Source organism: Pinus tabuliformis, chromosome 6 (assembly GCF_031772625.1).
Source record: "Pinus tabuliformis cultivar Carrire ecotype Pingquan chromosome 6, CPIR1, whole genome shotgun sequence".
Classification (NCBI taxonomy): domain Eukaryota; kingdom Viridiplantae; phylum Streptophyta; class Pinopsida; order Pinales; family Pinaceae; genus Pinus; species Pinus tabuliformis.
This window is the reverse complement of record NC_142292.1, coordinates 337,787,817-337,809,192: the sequence shown is the minus strand read 5'-3', so window position 1 is coordinate 337,809,192 and position 21,376 is coordinate 337,787,817.

Genomic DNA, 21,376 nt, shown 5'->3' with positions numbered 1-21,376 from the left:
GAATCTTCTATGTGTTCCCTCTTACCGGGTTGGTCCTTTACTGCTCTCGACGCTGCTGGTCATTCTGGAGGCCTTGCTATAGGTTTCAAAATCGGGAGGTTAAAGATCCAAAGCATTTGGGGCTCGGATCATGTTTTCGGTTTGGAGGCTCTATCGTCTGAGTTTGACCAGCCACTGCTGCTTATTAACATCTATGGTCCTTGCTAGGGTAGAGTTTCTTTTTGGAATAATTTTTTGGCAAAAGAGATCCTAAGGAACAAAAATTTGGTGATTGGGGGGGACTTAAATTTCTCCTTGGGACTGGCGGAAGCTTGGGGACCATCCGTGAGGGAAGATCCATTATCAGATTTCTTCTCAAAGGCCCTTCAGAGTGCAAAGCTGATTGATGTAAATATTATAAAGACAAAGCCGACTTGGAGGAACAGAAGAACGGGCGAAGATAGGGTAGCTAAGAGGTTGGATCGTTTCCTCATCAATGAAACGATGGCGACTTTTATCCCTTTGTTCCGTCAATGGGTGGGTGAGGGGGGAAACTCGGATCACTTTCCAATCTACCTCGAACTCACTAAGCCCCCTGCAAAGCCGGCTTCCCCTTTCAAATTTAATGCCTCCTGGCTTCAGGAGGAGTCTTACCAACAACTGTTCAAAAGCACCTAGAGACATTTGGGGCCGAATTCTCAGGTCAGCAAAGGAGGTCATTTTATGGAAAATCTGAAGAGACTTAAGAGAGCAACCATTGATTGGGCTGCTGAGAGAAGAAGGAAACAGAATGAGGAGCTGGTAAAGATTGAGGAGGCTATTGGGGTTCTTGAAGACCCTGATTCAGATGCCTATGCGTCCCAGGAAACAAAAGAGAAAATTCTGTCTTTAGAAAAAGGTAAAGCAAAGATTTTGTTGGAGAAAGAAGAGGAGTGGAGGCTGAAAAGTAGGGCCATTTGGCTAAAAGCAGGGGATGAAAATACAAAGTTTTTTCATAATTATGCAAGAGGGCGAAAAATAGCAAACACCATTTGGAAGATGAGAGACCCAGATGGAAGGGAAGTGTCCTCTTTTGAAGCAATTTCTTCTTTAGGGAAGAATCATTTTCAAGCCCTCTTTTCAAATCCAGGGGGGATCTCCTTGGCGGAAATTATTAGAACAGCTCAAGCATTTCCAAGGATGGTGGATGAAGAAGATGCAGAGCTTCTCTTTAGGGAAGTGGACAAGGAGGAAGTCGAGCGTATTATAAAGACAATGCCTAAGGATAAAAGTCCGGGACCGGATGGCTGGACGATAGAACTTTTCACTCATTTTTTTGATATTATTGGTGATGAGCTTACCGAGGTGGTGGAGGAGTCTAGAATGAAAGGAGAAATCTTCAGCTCTTTCAATTCCACCTTCATAGCACTTATTCCAAAAATTGAGAACCCCTCCTCTTTTGAAGACTTCAGGCCTATCTCCCTCTGCAATACTATTTATAAGATTATTGCAAAGATCATTGCAGTACGCCTGAAGCCCTATCTATCTGAGTATATCTCAAGTGAACAGTTCGGGTTCCTGGATGGTCGGCAAATTCACGAAGCAATTGGAGTTGCACAGGAAACCATCCACAGTATCAGACAAGCAAAGAAGAAAGGGGCTGTTCTAAAAATTGACCTGTCCAAGGCCTATGACAGGATTGACTGGTCGTATTTAAGATTACTTCTGACCCACCTGGGGTTCAAAGTAGAGTTTATAAATTGGATTATGGGGTGTATTTCAAATGTCAATTTTGCGGTACTGATAAATGGGGCGGCCTCCCAGTTTTTCAAAAGCCAGCGAGGTCTGAGACAAGGGTGCCCGCTGTCTCCTCTGCTCTTTCTCCTGGCTGCAGAGGGGTTGAGCAGACTGATCTTAAAAGCAAAACAGGCGGGCTTGTTTACAGGTTTGGAGGTTGCTGTAAATTTATTCATTTCTCACCTATTGTTTGTTGATGATATTTTGTTATTCTTAAATGGGAACCTAGATGAGGTAAAAGTTCTTAAAGATATTATTGACCTATTTCTGAAAGCCACGGGACTTCAAGTTAATCACAGAAAATCTCATTACATTTTGGAGGGCTTCAATAGACATGAGGTAAGTGCAATTACTTCCATCATGCCATTTGAAACCTGTCCGATGGATGAGCCTTTCAAATACCTGGGGTTTTGGCTGAAACCATCATCTTATCACAAACAAGATTGGTTCTGGTTAGTGACTAAGATTGAACAGAGGATTTCGCATTGGAGCTATAAGTGGCTCTCTCGAGCCGGCAGACTGACTTTGGTCAATTCAGTCCTTCAAGCCATCCCTGTGTTCTGGGCAACTCTGACATGGATTCCCAGAGGAATTATTCATAAAATCAGGCAGATTTGTAGCAGATTTTTGTGGTCAGGCTCAAAGGAAAATGCTGTGCTCCCCTGGGTCGCCTGGGACAAGATTGCTAGACCGAAGGAGTGGGGAGGATGGGGAGTAAAACAGCTGGTGGATTTCTGCCAATCCTTGGCGGCAAAATCAGGTTGGCGAATTGTTGTAGCTGAAAACCTCTGGACCAGGGTTGTTAAAAGGAAATATATTGATCCAACCCCATTGGAAGACTGGATAAGAAGCCCAAACAAAAAAGGGAGAAATTGCTCGGTCATTTGGAAGGCAACAGTGGACGCCTTTAAAATCATTGAACAAGGATTAGCTTGGCAGGTGGGGAATGGTGAATGTGTGCGAATTGGAAAGGACCCTTGGGTGGGGTGTAATGAATTATTTGCTCTTTCTCCTGGGTTGCTGGAACACCTAGCCTCTAAAGGAATCAATCAGCTTTCTCAGATTGCAAACCCGGGATTATCTTCAATTTGGGGACAGGGATGGAAATCAGCTGAAGACTTGGATCTGGATTTTCGTTGGCAAGAAGAATGGAATGCTTTCATCCAAGAACTTAAACGATCGAATGTCAGATTAAAGGATGTTCATGATTCACTGGTCTGGGCTCATGCAGAAACAGGCCGTTACTCTCCAAAGGCCGGATATGGTTTTTTGATGAGTAGAAAAGGGTGGGAACCCCCGGTTTGGTGGGCAAAGCCCCTCTTCAAATTAAAATGTCCTAAAAAAGCCAGATTATTTCTTTGGTGTGCGCTAAAAAATAAAATTCCCACTTGGGACATTCTACAAGCCCGTTTCCAATTGGGGCCAAGCAGATGTCCCCTTTGTAAGGAAGCCTCAGAATCGATTCACCATCTTTTTGTCAGGTGTCCTTTCTCCAGGGCAGTTTGGGAGGAGATCTTCAAACTTCTGAAATTCTCAGGGAGATGGGAAGGGGATACTTTATCTGCTGCTTGGGATTACTGGTGGGATCACTACCCCGATAAAAATTTGAGAAATCTTCCACCCATTGTTTGTTGGGGTATTTGGATCTCCCGAAATGGATGCATTTTCAACGAGAAGCTCACCCCTGCACACGTTATTGCTCTTCAAGCATCAGCTATTTATGCTAGTCTCCCTGAACCTGAGGCCTCTACTTCTTCAAACAGGCGGGCAGATTTTAATATCAGAGAGGGCATCCCCTATGCTTTTTTTGACGGAGCTGCCCAAAATAATGTCACTGGGGCCGGAATCATTATACATCTCTCTCCTTCACATTCCTTAAAAGCCTCTGTAGGACTTGGGTCGGGCACAAACAATTTCGCAGAATTATCTGCCTTAAAACTTCTCCTGTGCTGGCTCATCCATAGAAACATCCTCACTGTTCAGATTTTTGGCGACTCGGCAAATGTGATTCATTGGGTCAATGAGAAATTTATATGCAGAAATTATATGTTGTTCCCCCTGCTGGAAGAAGTAAAAAGTTTAAAGTCTCATTTCAATAACTTCTCCATTGCTCATATCTACAGGGAAAATAATGAAGAAGCCGACCGGTATTCTAAAACAGGTCTGCAGCAAGTTCTGGGAGTTTGGAGGATAACGGAGCAATCTCAGGACCGTGTGTCGGATCACCCACCTTTTCCTTAGTCTTTTTGTATTTCATACATCTTTGTGATGTTTCGCTTATAGATGATACTGTGTTTTGGACCGACTGTTTGGTTCAAAGTTTCGGCTTTAAGTTTTTTTTAAAACTCATAGTTTTTCTGTATTGGGCTGTTTTCCCGTAAAAAAGGAGGCCCAAGATCTCTAGTGGACGTTTCTGAACTTCTATTTTTGATATGGCCGTTTCAGGCTGAAATCTAGGAGGACTCAAAAAGTCCTTTGGTCAAGAAAGACATGGACAACTATGATAACTCAACAGAGATAAATTTCTCTGTGGACCTTGCAAACAGAGGCTGAATGTTAACGCATTCCTTTTTGTAGCTTTTTTATTACTTCATTAATAGAAAAGCGTGGTATTTTTTCCTTGGAAAAAAAAAAAATATATATATATATATATATTAAAAATTAGATATTTCTTACACAAATTCTAATTAATGATACAAATTCATTGATTTCAATCTATAGCATGCATAGTACATACAAAATTCAAATACATGTCAATGGTCACATAAATCATGATTCGTAATTCATAAATGAAAGACAACTTACAACTACAAGATAGTAAGATAAAGACACTGACAACTGTAGTTTTCTCATTAAGTCATCAAATCAAAATGTGTTACATAGGTAGTGTTGGTGCAATGCCAATGGCAAATAGAAATAGAAAAATATAAAACAACTACAGGTATACAAGCCTCAAGGCAATAGGTATTCAATCCTCAGAGTCATCATCAGAATCAGCATCAATGTCCTCATCATCATGGTCACCACTACTCTCCTCTGCATCCTCCTCCTCCCCTGTATCCATAGTCGCCTCTGCATCTGTTGGTGTGGGGGATGACACTCCACACCCTTAGCTCCTTGCCCACAACTCAAACTATGCAAAACTGAATGAGAAATAAGATGAAAAAGAAAAGGAATAGCGCGTATTTTAAGTCCGCGGAATGCATTTTAGGGGATTCAAATCCCAGAATCGGGACATGATGTGTCCGTAAGGGATTTGTACGAATCCCGTACGGACACGTCGTGTCCCATTCTAAGATTCGAATTCCTAGTGAATCGTGTCAGATTCGCAGGATTTGGATTCGTAGGGGGTTTAGGACAAATCCAGTTACTTAGCATTCAACACTATGTGGACTAAAGAAGCCCAGAATTGATGTCTTTCAAACAAATAGAATGGAAGATAAATAAATCACATGAGGTATGAAAGTTAATATGCAAATGTAAATATTTCAATTTCCTTTTCTCAAACTAAAAAAAATTATACAGACTCCTAGCCTCTGCAAAATCAGAGAAAGGGAGTTGAGGTTTGGGTAAGGACATTAACCTATTAGAAAACAATCTTTTAGTCGGCCCTTAAAACAAAACAAATATTAAAAATTCATACACACAGGTCGGATCCAAACAAATGCATAGGTTGGCTCCTCTCAACAGATGTGTCAATTCAACATAGGTGTTAATTAGTATAAATAGGTATTAAGACTCCTCCATTTTTGACATCCAATTCAGTGAAGAACATAGAGTAGTTTGGGTCTGCAGAAAGAGATTTATAGGTTCATATCTCATGAACCTAAAGGCTAACTGAAGGATCACAATTTGAAGAAATTTTGTCTTTGGTTAAGGTTTGTTTTGGAGGTTTGACTGATCTATTTTGAAGTATCTGTGGAACTATTCTTTGTTGAAAATTCAGCATTTTTCTAGCACAAAAAGCTTGGCCCCTGAAGTTACAGCAGATATCAACCCTACCTCAATCCTATAGCTAACTTTGGATATGCGTATCAAGCCTAAGGAAATCTAGCCCCTCTGTGGCCAGCGAAATTTGGTTTTGAGTGTGAAATTTGCTCTATTGCAGCTACTGGAAATTATTCTTCTAACTCAAAACCTAATTATGCAGTTTATTTGCTATGGCAAATAAAAAATAAAATCACAGCTGCAATTTTCACCATAAAAATACGCGGAAAATAAAATACTGGAAACTGCGAAATTTTAGCGCACACACAATAATTTCGACATTGTTATTTTTGGACAATTGTCCCCAGAAAAACCCAACTTGTGAAAACCGGTGCAGCAGACGAGGGTTTTATTATTAATAATCAACAGCAATTCTGAGTACAATAATTTAGAGGCCCAGTTGGCAATCTAATGTGAGGAAAATACTGGCAAAAATATTGTGAGAATTTTCTCTCACCCCACGGCTATTTTTTGCCTCTGAAATAGCTTCCTAGCCTTTGCGTTGAGCTCCCCGCGTCACCCTCTACGCAGAGCTTACGCTAGCCCTCTGGAGATTTCGGCCTTCCTTCCTTTGCCTCTTCCCGGAACTAAAAATATTCCTCCCGAAATGCAACTGCCCTCCTCTTCCACTTGCTATTCACCCTCTTGCTCTATCTTCTCTGTTGCTACTTCTGAGAAAATCGAACAACCTGGGCAACTAAGTATCTGCACTGCATGATTTCTCCATCACCACATTGACCTCCTCTTATAATCCTCTGTTGGAGCACCAACGGCCAAGATTAAAACTTAGTCAATTGCTAAGATCATCTCTGGATCGATCCATGTGAGTTTCTATGTGATTCTCACCTTACCTCAATTAATATTGATTAATTAACCATATTTCCTAAGTTTAGACTTAAGAAATATTTACAAATCGGTTAATAATCTAATTGAGAAACTTCTAGGTGGAATTTCTAGAAATGATTTTTGGGTTTTGGAGATCTCACGTATTCTAGCCTCCACAAAATTTGAAGGCTAGAACACATCCGATGCTACAAAAACTAACACTCCCTCTTAGCAAGGAATGTGTTCGAGTGCTACTGCTCATTTTGTAGCAGCACCCTGCCTCTATATCATCTCCTATCACGCTGTTGATGTCTGGCCATGCTACCCACCAACCACTACGCAACTCTGATATATGTTGCATCTATGCTGCTGTTGACCCTGTTGAACTACTGCCAACATTGCTTCTGCACTGCAACTCCCTCTCATTTGTTGTTGTTGCAATTGCAACATCTGCAACTAAAAGGAATCCAAAATAGCCTATCCCTACTACTAAAACGGGTTTTCCACCATACCCATATGTTCTCTGAAATAGGCGAACTTAGCTCTCCCTAGAGCTTTTGTGAGTATGTTAACAACCTTCTCTTCAGTGGGAACATATTGTAGCTGGACTACTCCATGTTGTACACAATCTCTGATAAAGTGACATCAAATATCGATGTGCTTCGACCTGTCATGAAACACAGGATTTTCAGAGAGCTTTATGCAACTTTGATTATCACAATAAACAATGGTCACCTCCATCCTTTGCCTGAACAAGCTTACTAGCAACTTTCGAAGCCATATAGTTGCGCACGTAGTTGTGCTAGCTGCCATATACTCTACTTCTGCAGAGCTCAGTGCTACTGACTTCTGCTTCCTGCTACACCAAGAAACCATCCCTGATCCAACACTGAGCAGTACCTGGAGGTACTTTTCCTGTACGATAAATTGCCTGCCCAATCTGCATCTGTGTACCCACAAATTCTAACACCATCTCCTCGAGTATATTTCAACCCATACTCGACTATGCCGCGAATATACCTCTGAATATGCCTCACTTCTACCCAATGTACCCTTTTCGGTTCTACCATGAACTAACTAAGGGCATTGACTGCGAAGCAGATATCTGACCTAGTGTTGAGCAGATACATGAAAGACTCAATGAGTTGTCTATACTAGGTGGGGTTGACATCCTTGTCATATGATGTGTCTATCTTGTTCCAGTTGGTAATCATGGGCGTAAACATGGGTCTGCAATCCTACATTATAAACCTCTTCAGAATATTTGTAGTGTCTACCTTGCCCAAGGAAGATCTCCCCTTCCTTCTACCACACTTCCAATCCTAGGAAATAGTGCATCAACCCAAAATCCTTCATGTCAAATTCTGCTGCAAGGTTCCTCTTGCAGTCCTCTATGAGCTCTGATGATCTTGTCAAAAAGAGATCATCCACATACAAAACTAGAGTGAGAGGCTCATCCTCTACCATCAAATAGTAAAGGTCGGGATCTGCATCACTCTTGACGAACCCCATTTGTTGCAAGTAGGTGTCAATTCCACCATACCATGCCCTGGAAGCCTGCTTGAGTCCACATAGAGCTTTCTTCAATTTGCACATATGCTTGTGCCTCACATGAGTCTCAAAGCCCTCTGGCTGTTTTATGTACACTTCTTCCTCTATCACCATGTTCAAGAAGGTTGTCTTGACGTCCATCTGGTGAATCTGCCATCACATCTGAGCTGCTAGAGATATAACTGATCAGATAGAAGTGTATCTGGCAATAGGGATGAAGGTTTCCTCATAATCTATCCTTTCTTTTTGTGCATACCACTTTGCCATGAGCCTAGCCTTGTACTTTTCCACACTATCGTTTGCCGCATATTTGATCTTATAGATCCATCTCGAACCTACAATTGATCTGTCTTCTGGGCTAGGAACTACCTCCCAAATATCATTTGTCATGATAGAGCTATACTCTTCTACCATGGCATCTACCCACACCTGATGTTGTGCAGCCTCCTAAAAGTTGGAAGGTTCTACAACCTGAGCCACCAATGCTTGGTACCTATCAAGACGTCAGCGTTGTCTCTTACTCGTCTTAGGAGTTCCAATAAACTCTTCTATATCTCTTAATGTTTGACGAACTTCTTTGTTGGCTTGACCACTAGTCATGGGAGGTTCTGCCGACTCCTCATCCTGTCTTTGCTGCTCCATCTGCTGAGAACTCCCTTTGGTCACATTACTTGACCCTTGCGATTTTCCTCCTACCTGCCCCTACTATTGGACCAAAGGAGCTTCTACTGACTGATTCTGATCACCTGCAGGCATCTCACGAGACCTCTAAAGGCTCGGTCCTCCATGAACTTCACGTCTCGCCTTACTATTATCTTCCTATTGCTAGGAATGTAGATCCTCAATGCCTTTGAGGTTTCGTTGTACCCAACGAAGAACCCCTTCTCTGCAATCTGATCCTGTTTGGTCCGTTTATCATCTGGCACGTGGCAATAAGCAACACTGCCAAAAATTCTGAGGTGGCTAACTTCTAGCTTCTTCCCTGTGAAGACTACTGGCGTTTTCTTCCCCAATGCTCTATGATGAGTCATGTTCTGAATATACACTATCGTGTTACATGCTTCTGCCCACGGAAATCTGGGTAGATCCTGGTCATATAACATAGCCTTTGCAGCTCCAATAATGGTTTTGTTTTTCTGCTCTGCTACACCATTCTCTTGTGGATTATATGGAGTTGTCCATTCTCTCTTGATACCTTCTTTCGCACAGAAATCTGTGAAGTCTTTATCAATATATTCTCCAGAATCTCCACTATTATTTGAGCGAAGCACCTTGATCTTCTTCCTTGTCGCATTCTCCACGAGAGCTTTAAACTCTCTGAAACAATCGAAGACCTCATCCTTGGTTTTCAATAAGTAGATCCACATTTTCCTGGAACGATCGTCAATAAAGGTGACTAAATATTCGGCACCGCTGAGAGCTTTAGTGGACATCAGGTCACAAATATCTGAGTGTAAAAGTCCCAACACACCATCAACTCTATTGTCACTTCTAGGAAATGTTGTTTTAGCATACTTCCGAGGTACGCATCCTCTGCACGCATCATCATGCTCAGTGCCAAGTTCTGGAACCCCTGTTACCGTTTCTTTGAGCATCCTGAGTGCTCCATGGTGTAGATGTCTCATTCTCTTGTGCCATAACTCATTCAGCTCCTTCCCACTACTATTGTCACTACCTATTAGTGCCATTGGGGAGTCGATTTGAAGATCCTTTGAGCAGACAATGTTGGAGCAGTATTGGAGATATCCCTAAAGCATTGTTGGAGTTTTGGTGGAGAAATCTTTCAAGCCTTGTTGAAGAAGCCTTTGGAAGACTTGAAGATGTATTGAAGCCACCTTGAAGGATTGAAATAAATTTAGAGGGATGGAACCCTAGAGGATTGGAGTCTTCATACAAGGTTGGAGCCTTGTGAGAAACTAGGTTGGAGCTTGGATTAATATTTGAGGATTGGAGTCCTCATACAAGGTTGGAGCCTTATGAGAGACTAGGTTGGAGCATGGACTTATAGTTGAGGATTGGAGTCCTCATCGAAGGTTGGAGCCTTGAAGGAGTTAAAGATTTTTGTTGTACAAGTTGAAGCTGGAGTTTTTATATAAAAGGATTGAAGTCCTCACTTTGTTTATTAATAAAATTATTTTCTTGTTCTACATCTTGTGTCGTGGTTTAACTAGTAATCTTAATTGACATAATATAACGATTGTCAAGAAATATTGATTCACCAAGAGCATAAAATACTATGAAGATGAATAAAACTCTGAAGCAGAAGCTGAGGTAGACCTTAACTTTTGGATGTTTTAGAAGAAATAATTAAATTGAAAAAAAAAAAAATGAAGAACTTAAGAAGCAAGTACAAGACATTGAAGAAATGAATCGAGACCTTGACCATACAAAGGAAGAAATTGTTCTCCTAAGGCTCCAAGAAGAAGAAAGATCTAAGGACTTTAGCAAGATTGAAGCAAAATTGCATCAACAAGAAAGGAGACATGAAGAAGAAGTCATCTCCTTAAAAGTTCAGCTAGAAGAAGCAAAGAAATCAAAAGAAGTAATGAAGATTCAAATGGCCAAAGAAAAGGAAGAGTGTGCAAAACTTGAAAAAGAGATCATTTCCTTGAAGAAGGAAGTTGGCAAACTCAATAAAAACTTGAAAAGTTCTCAAACATTAGATAACATCCTCAGTTGCCAAAGGTCATCATTTGACAAATCAAGTGTTGGTTATACAGGTGAGACTTCATGCAAAGATGATGAAAGCCCTAAATCACCTAAAAGCAAAATCAAGGTGAAACTTGAGAGCCATATCCTTCAGAGCTTTAATCCCAATGAAAGCAAGAAAGTAAATCAAGGTGAGTTTAAAAACCACTTCACCAAGAAGCTATGCAAATCATTTCAAGGGATTCATACACAATGCAAGCAGCAGTGAGGATTGACAAAGGTTCGAGGTTCCTCCAAGGCAGAACAACTTCAAAAGATCATCAAGAGAATGCTACTCATCCAGGTACATAAGGATTTTCTCTGGTTATTGTTTTTCATGTACTAATTTTGGACACAAGGCAAGAGATTGTAAAACCTATACCAAGAATGATTGTGCAAGCAACAAGAACTCTTATCATTTCATAAATCAATCTACAAGCTTTAAAACTAGAGGACCTATTGGCTACAACAGAAGTTATGCAACTCTTGCTTCATCATTCAAGTTCAATGTAGGAAGCTATCAATGTCACAATTTTGGACATATAGGATGAAACTGCAGAAGCAAAATGAGGTCTCCTAAAGATCAAAGGCTATCTAAAAAGCTACCAAGGTTTGGCGAAGAAAACTAGTAGAAGCCCCCTTGGTCCCTGCTATGACATACAAAGAACAGAAAACAAAAGTCCTTGGATCAAGTCAATGAGGCAAAGGCAGAAGGAAATAACTCATTTGCTGCTGGAAATATGAAGCAGCATTGGCACACTGAGTAAATACTCTGGCAACAACTAAGTCACCTGACACGGGGATTCGGGATTCGTAGGATTCGGGGATTCGAGTGTCGGCTTCTGACACGTTGATCCCCCAGAACAGGACACATAGGATTCGTTATATATTATTTTATTAAAAAAAAAATATATATATATATATATATATATATATATATTAAAAATTAGATATTTCTTAAACAAATTCTAATTAATGATACAAATTCATTGATTTCAAACATATATCTTCATCTATAGCATGCATAGTACATACAAAATTCAAATACATGTCAGTGGTCACATAAATCATGATTCATAATTCATAAATGAAAGACAACTTACAACTACAAGATAGTAAGATAAAGACACTGACAACTGTAGTTTTCTCATTAAGTCATCAAATCAAAATGTGTTACATAGGTAATGCTGGTGCAATGCCAATGGCAAATAGAAATATAAAATATAAAACTACAGGTATACAAGCCTCAAGGCAATAGGTAGTCATCAATCCTCAAAGTCATCATCAGAATCAGCATCAATGTCCTCATCATCATGGTCACCACTGCTCTCCTTTGCATCCTCCTCCTCCCCCGTATCCATAGTTGCCTCTACATCTGCTCGTGTGGAGGATGACCCCTCTAAGTCATCAAATCTAACAGGCTCTAGCACTGGATCATTGAGATCCATGTTGGCCAATGCCAACTCAACACTGTTGTCCAGACCCATTTCATCAGGAAAGACATCCCACATCTTTGTCTTTCCCCTCAACCACTCTTCCCTCTGCTTGTAAATAAGACGAAGGTTGGTGTGCACATACACCATTGTCTCTACCCTGTACTGCTCAACCTGCTCTTCTTCACACTATACAAATTCCCATATGTGCTCCAATTCCTCTCGCAACAAGAGGATGAAGTCACCTGAGAGAGGAGCCTCATGGCTAACTGCTGAAGAGGAGGGCTTGTTGCCCCATGATTTGCCCACCAAGAATAAGGCTTCTTAGCCCCCCTGTCTCTAATCACATCATATCCTGCAAATCGACCAGTGCTAGTGGAAAACTCTGCAAAGTCATCCTCCACCTTATCAAGCATGCATTATCCTGAAAAACCCGCCTGAATGCCTTTTTCCTCCCCTGTGAGATTTCACCATCCATGTGAGGAAGGATTCTGCGAGAAGGTCCACCATTCAGCCACTCATGGCTGTAGTATTTTGGGTTCAATGAGTGAGCCAAACAATGTAAAGGTGTACAATGCTTGTCCCATCTGCTGACAAGAATATCCTGTATAGTATCACAGAAGGTCTTTGGTGATGTCTCATACTCGGGGCACTCACTCTGTAGAATAATGCTCCTCACAGACTCAATCATGGAATCCCATCCCTCATAAACCTCTCCTCGGATGGGTTTGTCTGTATCTGCAAATCGAAGCAAAGAAATGATAGGGTCCATGATCCGAATAATTAGATCTACCCTCTCCCACCAAGCATCATCTAGCACTGTGTCCTTCACTCTTTTAGAGGATACCTGATTTGTCTTTCTCCAAAAAGACCAAAACTCAAAAATAACCATGGACCCAAGAGCGGTCTTGACCTCCCTCAACCTCTTCAACATCATGAATGAAGAGGTAAACCGTGTATCAGCAATCTTCAACAATGATAGATTGGAGTACTCCTTGTAGATAGTGAGGGCATTTGTATGATTTTGCACAAAGTTACGGATATGTCGTACATCCTCAATAATGTTACCAATCCAAAGCACATCAGAAGCAATGGATTTCAATGCTAAGTTCAATGAATGGACAATGCAAGGTGTCCAAAACACCTGTGGATATTTAGCTTCCACAATCATGCTAGCAGCCTTGCAAACAGGTGCATTATCTATAATGATTTGCACACAAGAATCAACACCTGCATCTTCAATAACTTTAATAAATAACTCACCAATAAATTGTGCATCCTTGTATTCCTCAAGTGTATCCACTGCTTTCAAGAAAACCGGACCATTCAAGGAAGACACCATGAAGTTGATGATTGGGTGTCGTGCTGGATCTGTCCATCCATCAGAAACAATGCTAACCCCAGATGTTGGCCATGATACTACAATAGGCTCAAGCATTTTTTGCACCTCTTTTTTTGTCTTCGTCAACAATGTGGTTCTAAGCTTCTTTGAACCAGGAGGCACATACAATGATGGATACCCGTGAGTTAGAGCTCGACACATCTCAATAAATAAAGGCGAGCGTGCAACATTAAATGATATGAATTTTTGATAGAAAAAGAAGGCAATGGTGATATCAAGCTCTTCCAGTTTCTCTTTTTGAAAAATCTTGTCCATTGGACCAAGTGTAATTGCTCTTCTTTTTGCTGCTTGTCCCCCAATAGAACTCTCAAATGAAAATTTGGTGGTGCCTTTCCTCAAAAATGGAAGGGGGTCTTCATTCTTGGTTTTTCTTGATTTTGCAACCACATTTTCCATACCATCAGTGGACTCCTTTTCCATTTCTTTCCTCTTTTGTAAAGGAACAGCTTTACAAGCTCCAACCCCACAACCCGGTAAAGCCAACAAATGGCCTTTCACATGAAAATATGTGCTTTTGAAAGCAATGTGACAAAAGTTGCATTTCCATTGCACATTGCCTCCTCCCTTCCCCTTGGTGCTTGTCCCATTCTCTCTTGTGACATATTTCCACAAGGGATATTTCTCAATGTTGTCTTTAGGTCCTCCCCTTCCCTCAACATTACGTAATGAACAAAACATGCACAAATTTGTAAACAAAAAATCATATACAAACTGTTGTAATAGAATAAGAAATGCAAAAAAATGGAGCTAAAATTCACTTACCTGGTGCTTAAATCTCCTTGCCGAACGCTCTGCTCCCTTAGCTCCTTGCTCCAAACCCTTAGCTCCTTGCCCACAGCTCAAACTATGCAAAATGAAATGAGAAATAAGGTGAATGATAAAAAGAACAGCGTGCTTTTTAACCCGCGGAAGTCATTTTCTTGGGATACAAATCCCAGAATCGGGGTACGTACGAATCCTGTATGGACACGTCGAATCCTGTTCTGGGATTCGAATTCTTGGCGAATCGTATCCAATTCGCAGGATTCGGATTCAACAGGGGGTTTGGACGAATCCAGTTACTTAGGGCATCAGCAATCTTGTATCCTCTACAAGAATAGCATATTAATTACCTCCATTATATATGACCGTGAAAGGCCTTTGCTCATAGATACGAAGGATATTTCTGAGGGTGTTTTAGAATTTCCACTTCTGCAACTATTAAAAAAGGTATCAAGATGCTGCAGATAATAGGTTGACTATGCGAACAATCTCAACAGAGAGAAGAAAAGAGGAGGCTTTGCAAATATATTTCAAACTACCATATGATCAAGCATATCAAAGTCCGAGTGGTGAGATGGTAATGACTTCTCAATTTGTAAAAACAATTGGTAACTGCAATTGGATACATAAGCAGAACTGTTCTCAACTTGACTTTGAAAATATAAAAAGAATGAAGTAGTGGTCATTGTTGGCAATGGCTCCCATCAAAAGGAAACAGAGAATTCATTGTCTGGCTGCATCCAGAAAATAATGTCTTTCTTGACACGGATAATTTTGCACATTGAAGCATAATTCAACAAAAGACATCAGTTCCTGAGGATCTTCTCCACAGAATGTTAAATGATTGGTATCTGTACAATTTTGATTTCAGATCTGTTTTCATTAGAACTTCTTCCTATGTTTGGTAGCACCAAGACAGAAATTGAAATGTTTGGTTCAGGGTGATAACAGTGGACATTGTCTTGATGATGACTCTTGACGAAGTCATAAATATGAAGAAAAAGCGCCACAAGAAATTTGCATATGTTTTGAGTGTAATTAAGGAATGGTTGATTGAATTTGGTACAAATATAATCTATATCAATTCGCATTAATGAAGGCTGGTATAGACTTGGGAAACACTCTGAACAATATTTTCCTTGGTATAAGTTTGTGGTGAAAACAGCTAGACTTGCAATGAAAGTAATTGTAATATTGAAAGGAGCAGAGCCATTCTTCCAAGTGTGATACGGAAACTGGCAGACCAAGATAAAAGTGACTATTATGCATGCTCTGTATCAGAAAAGCCAAGGACCTTGCTGATAATGGTCACATGGATGAAGACAAACAGGAAAAGAGAAAATACTTACAGAAACTATTGAAATAAACCATTGTTGAGATGTCTATCCATATAAATACTCTATACAATTGTTATGGCCTCCAAAACACAGAGGGAGCAAAAAGAGATAATATGACAGGGGGAGTAGCATGATGACAGGGGAAGCACCCCATTTTCCATTGATGTCAAAGGGAGAGAGAATACCGAAAAGGGAGAAATAGCAGAAGTATTGTCATCAATGACAAAGTGGGAAATTGTTGAGATGTTGTAATTATGATCGTTGATGGCCTAAGTGAATTTGGCTTCTTGAGCTTACCTCCAGTGAAGTTGCCACCTAGAGCTAGCATTTTGCATGGAACCGTAGCACCCTTGACATGCCACTAAATTTAAGGGGTAAAGTGTCGGTAGCCAACAGTGTACTAGACCGCGCATGTTGGTGATTCAAGGACCAAATTATAAGCCAACAATATAACCTGTTGAGAAATCTAGGGCAGAGAGTTAGGGTGATTACTAATTTGATTTCTCTTTAATCTTTGACACTTTCTTGTGATTTAGAATAGGGCATCAACATTAATATTTAGTTCTTTTCATCATCAAGACAAATGCCAATAACAAGATCACAATGCAAACACAAGAACACCAGAAATAGGCACTATTGCACCGGATTTGTCAAAGTTCCAAGGAAGCAAAAGTGCCAAATTTTTTCAACAAGATCGGATCATTTGTCAGCATTCTATGTCATTTTAAACCCATTCTGCAAGCTATAATGTAAATGATCCTATTATGACCTTGAATATATGTAACAACCTAGGTAAGCCTATGATTTTGATGACAAATTTCATCCTAGGAGGGATTTTAACCTCGTTGATTACCTGTGTTTCTAAACACAGTTAATCAAAAGAGTTTTTTCCCTCCAGCTTAAACCCCAAAGCTAGGATGAAATTTATTGTCGAAATCTTAGGTGAGTCCTAGTGTTTTTAGTGGAGTCTGATATAAAAATGATTTGGGAATAATTTCAGCTAGTTGGCTTAATTATTTTATTACAAATCACTTGGTTTACTAGATCATATTGTGTCACAAACGGGTTATGTGTCTTGAGCGTCTAAGCCAAATGTGTAATCCCCATTTGAGGGTTGTAAATGTAAAATCCTATGTATTAGAGAGTGGAAAAATAATTAAATCCCCTCATGTATAAATTAATTAATTTTTCTAGCAAAATAGAATTAAATCCCAAACCAAAAAATTAATTAAATAGAGTCAAAATTAAATTGTCTTAGGAAAAATAATTCTCCAAGTGGAAAAATTCGTGGGTCCTAAAGGAATCAATTTTTAAAGGTCCTCCACCAATGGAATATTGTATATTTCAAGAAAATTTGGACCTTTAAACCTTGGTGGTTAAATCAAAGTCAAATTTTTTAGGAAATTAAATAATTAATTTTGAGCTAATAAAAATGGAATTAGATGATAAATTTGAAAATTCCTCAAAAATAAAAAATCAAGGGTCAAGATTAAAAGATCTTGAAATGTTTATCAATGGCCAAGATTATTTTGACAATGATAAAAAAAACTAGCCGTTATTTTTCTACTTGGAGGATAAATCTATAAATTAGAGAGTCATTTGAGTCTCTAGCATCTTGATCTCTGGCTAGAAAATTTTTGTTGAAGCAACTTTGAAACTATTGTCCCACTGGGAACTATTTTTTCAATCATAATAAAGACTTTGGGATGCAATCCAAGTGTTCTTTCTTATTGATTTGTAGTATGTGCTGACTACGGGCATCTCTATGTTGTGTTGAATATTGGTAAGATTTGTTTTTTCATTGGATGGAGATAGAACCGTACTATTGATAGTTTTGGGCTAATCTTAGGTGGTTTGATTCCCTATGTGATCTAACAAATTATTTTGAGATAAATTCATAGTGCTCGGAGGGACTTCAGTCCTTGGCCTCCAAATTCACAAACTTGGGCAAGAATCGTTGTTGCTTGGATTCCAAATATTTATATGGTGGATTAAATCTTCGCTAAGGCTATAGTATACATTGGGTTTCTAAAGTATTTTTAGTCATTCTTTAAAGGAAAAAAACACCATAAAAATATTTTTCTCAAAAATTTAAAAAAATTTAAAACCTTTGTATATTTGTAGATCTTGTGAATAATTATGTAGATTTAACTTGTCAATTTTTTTTCTAACTTGAGATTTGGAGATTTTTAGTAATTTTGTATATATTTGGGGTTTTGGGGTTTTGAATCTTTGTACAATATTTGGGGTTTGGGGTTTTGAAATTTAAATTTTTTATATTAGTTATTCGGGCTTTTATTCTAAATTTATTTTAGTATTATGGAAGAGATTGGCATTGGAGACCTCAGAACCCCTAGACGTCTAGGGTTTTCAAACTATTTTTGCAGGTTGTTTATTTTCAAATCGGGGAAAAAACTCATTTTCTAAAGGCCCTAGCCCTTACCCAACCTAAAAGGCTAGCGTTTGGGATCTATTTTACAAACATTAAGAAGGCCAAAAGCCTTATAAGGGCTAGATCTCATTGCAAACAAGGGTTTATTCAAAGGATTGGCATTTTATCTCTAACAACTTGTTTTGCAGCAATTTTGGCTCAAATTTTGTGTTTTCAGGTGCCAAGTACATTGGAAAAATTTTGGCAAATTTGGGCAAGAAATGATCAAGTCCTTGGGCCTAAGGTTTGACCTCTAAACTCTAGTTTTATCTCTGATTTATTACAATAGTCAAATCAATAACAATTAAGCCCTAAAATCACATGCTACATGGTCAAAATTGTTTTACAAAGAAAATATTTTATGCCATGGGGCATCTTTTTGTATCATATTTCTAACCTTATCCCTTGTCATTTTTGTTTAATTAGTTTTATTTCATGAATAAATTGTCATTTATGCTCTTAGAATAAATTTCTATATCTTCATTTCTGTACTTTATTTCATTTGATGATATTTTGAATGGATACTGCTGATATATGTCTTTTGTCGGTAAACGCAGATTCTAGGTTCTTGCACACTATCACTTCATATCTAGCATGCATCCCCACTGGCATGACACTTAATGATTATATGAAAGAATCCATGCCCAGGGATGATCCAGACGACACTTGTACCATCAGATATCATCAGTCAACAGAGTTTTTTAACTCTACTTCTATCTTCTCATCATATTTCTTGTACCTAAATTCCACACTCAATGGGGAATTGTAATAAGTGATACTAGTATGATGAGTTTTAAGTCTGTAACAAGCCTAAGATGTTGGGACTCAATCAGCAAACGAGTAAACCTTGGAGTGTTTTTTTTACCTGGTTAATTATCCTTTCTTTTTTAGAGGCGGATAAGTTTCTGTATTTTTTTACTAACTTTTTACCACACTATAGTCGATGTATATTACCATACTAAATCACACAAAAAAAATCGTGGAATTTGAATAGGTCTAAATAGTCATTTTTTAATTTTTTAGATTTCTCGCAGGTCAAAAATTACAAATAAAATTGTAATAAGTGTAGTCTAGAGAAGTTGTATGGGATATGAGTAATCAAAATTACACCTCTCACCGTCCACTTTCTACTATGACACACTTTGAGGGTTAATAATGTGTTTTGGACCCTCAAAACCCACATTTCCTAAGTTTAGAGGAAATTGTGGCATTTAATTAGGCTATAATTAAATAAAATAGAGAGAAATAAATTATTCCATGTGAGAGAATGACGTGGAAATGACTTGGAAATTATCCTAAGTCAAAGAGTTGAGTCAACGGACATGTGGAAGATGGTTGAGCACATTGCATCATAAATGCACCATTATTTCATAAAATCGAATTTCCCAGAGATAAAGCAACAGTTGCACATGTGGAAAATCGAATTTATTAAAGGAGCTCATGCACTGAAGGAATATTCTATGGTATATTTGGACTAAAGATTACGTGGGGCCTCATCTCACAGTGATCTCAAGTTCTTCTATTCTTTGCACTCCACTCTTGAGGATTACGAGTTTCACTTGGCCAGACTACGAGTTGCACATGGAGGAATCACGCAGTCTGGGGACATATGCAGAACTATCTGGGGATCATCTACATATGTGGCATCACTTAGTTCGAGATTGCATTTGTTGACTGGAGATATCACGGTATTTGGATTCACTCATGGATGAATTTACTATGCCATATATGGAATTAGATTTCCCTTCATGTGCACATATGGAATTCAATTTTGCTTTGATGTCTCTATCTTCTCCACATCGAACTTGACTTCTCTTTCCTTGGGATTTTCTCCAAGTTCAGTTCTCACATGCATTCTTCCTTGGGATTTGCTCCCAACTCTCTATATAATGAAGCTATATGCTCTCTTATTGTATCATCTAATGAGCTATTAGGCTTGAGGAAACTCTGTCATTTTGTACTTGCATATTTTCTTACTACAATCAAGACTTTGGGGCTATCTGGCTGGTGTTCTCTTGGCGTTATGAGGTGATGTCCTTTCATGCTACTGCTATTGTGTTTAATTTTTTTCGCATATTGAATTAATATTAGTTTATACTTGCCATCTTGCTTGGATTGATGTGTGCAAACTATCTTGCACATATTATTGATTTAAAGTAGTATTCTAGGGATAAGCTTGCAAATTCATTTTAGAATGAATGTTTGGTTTATCTTATTCATTATATTGCTCTAATCTTATGCAAAATAATACGTGTTCAAGTGTGTGGGAAAAATCTTTTGTATTGTGTGCAAGAATCCATCTGGAAGTGGGAGAAATCTCAATTAAATCAACTCACTCCTAGAGTCACAACGATCCAAAACTCAGCCATTTTTTCACTCCAAGTTTTCCATCCAACGAAGAGCAAAAGGGAGTTTTCTTACTCTATAGCTACTTGATCATCCATTTAAATTCAAAATGTTTTTTTGATTCTAATTCTTTTAAAGTTATATCTCCTATTCAGGAATCATTTCCAAAGCTAGGCAAGTATGGGGGTTCACTCCCATTACTTAAGCCAGTACTTTGTAAATTAAATTCTAAGTTTAGTTCTGATTTCTTTTTCCTAATTTCACACTAACAATTGGTTTTTTTTTGTGTTTTTGCAACCCATAGGCTTAAGCATTAGGCAGCAAAGAGCTTGAGGAGAAGCTTTGGAAAACTACTGATTTCTAGGGAGGCCATAAGCACTTGGGAGAGAGTTGCAAACTCATCTAGGTCGTGGGCCTTTTGAACCTTGTCAATCTCTTTTGGAGAGATTTTTTCATCTTCATGTTTGTAGTTGTTATATTTTTGGGAGAGAGTCTAGCTTTGTTAGAGTCTCATCTTTGTAAAGATCTCTCTTGTATTGTGGGCAGCCCTCTTAGAGGCATTTTTATCCACTTTAAGCGCTAAAAAAAAAAATATATATATATATATATATATATATATATATATGTTGGAGAGAGCTTGGGGTTGTTCCCATGGCATCCCCCTTCCTCATTTAGAGAAGGAATTGTTGTGGGTGGCCTAATCGTACTTCTAGTTTTTCTTAGCTTTCTAGCTTTTAATTTCATATTGTGCATGTTTAAAATCAACAATTTCACTCCACATGCAAATTTTTATTAATCTTGTATTTAAATTCTCACATGCATACGCTTCCAAATTGTAAACTTGAAAAAATCTCATCTT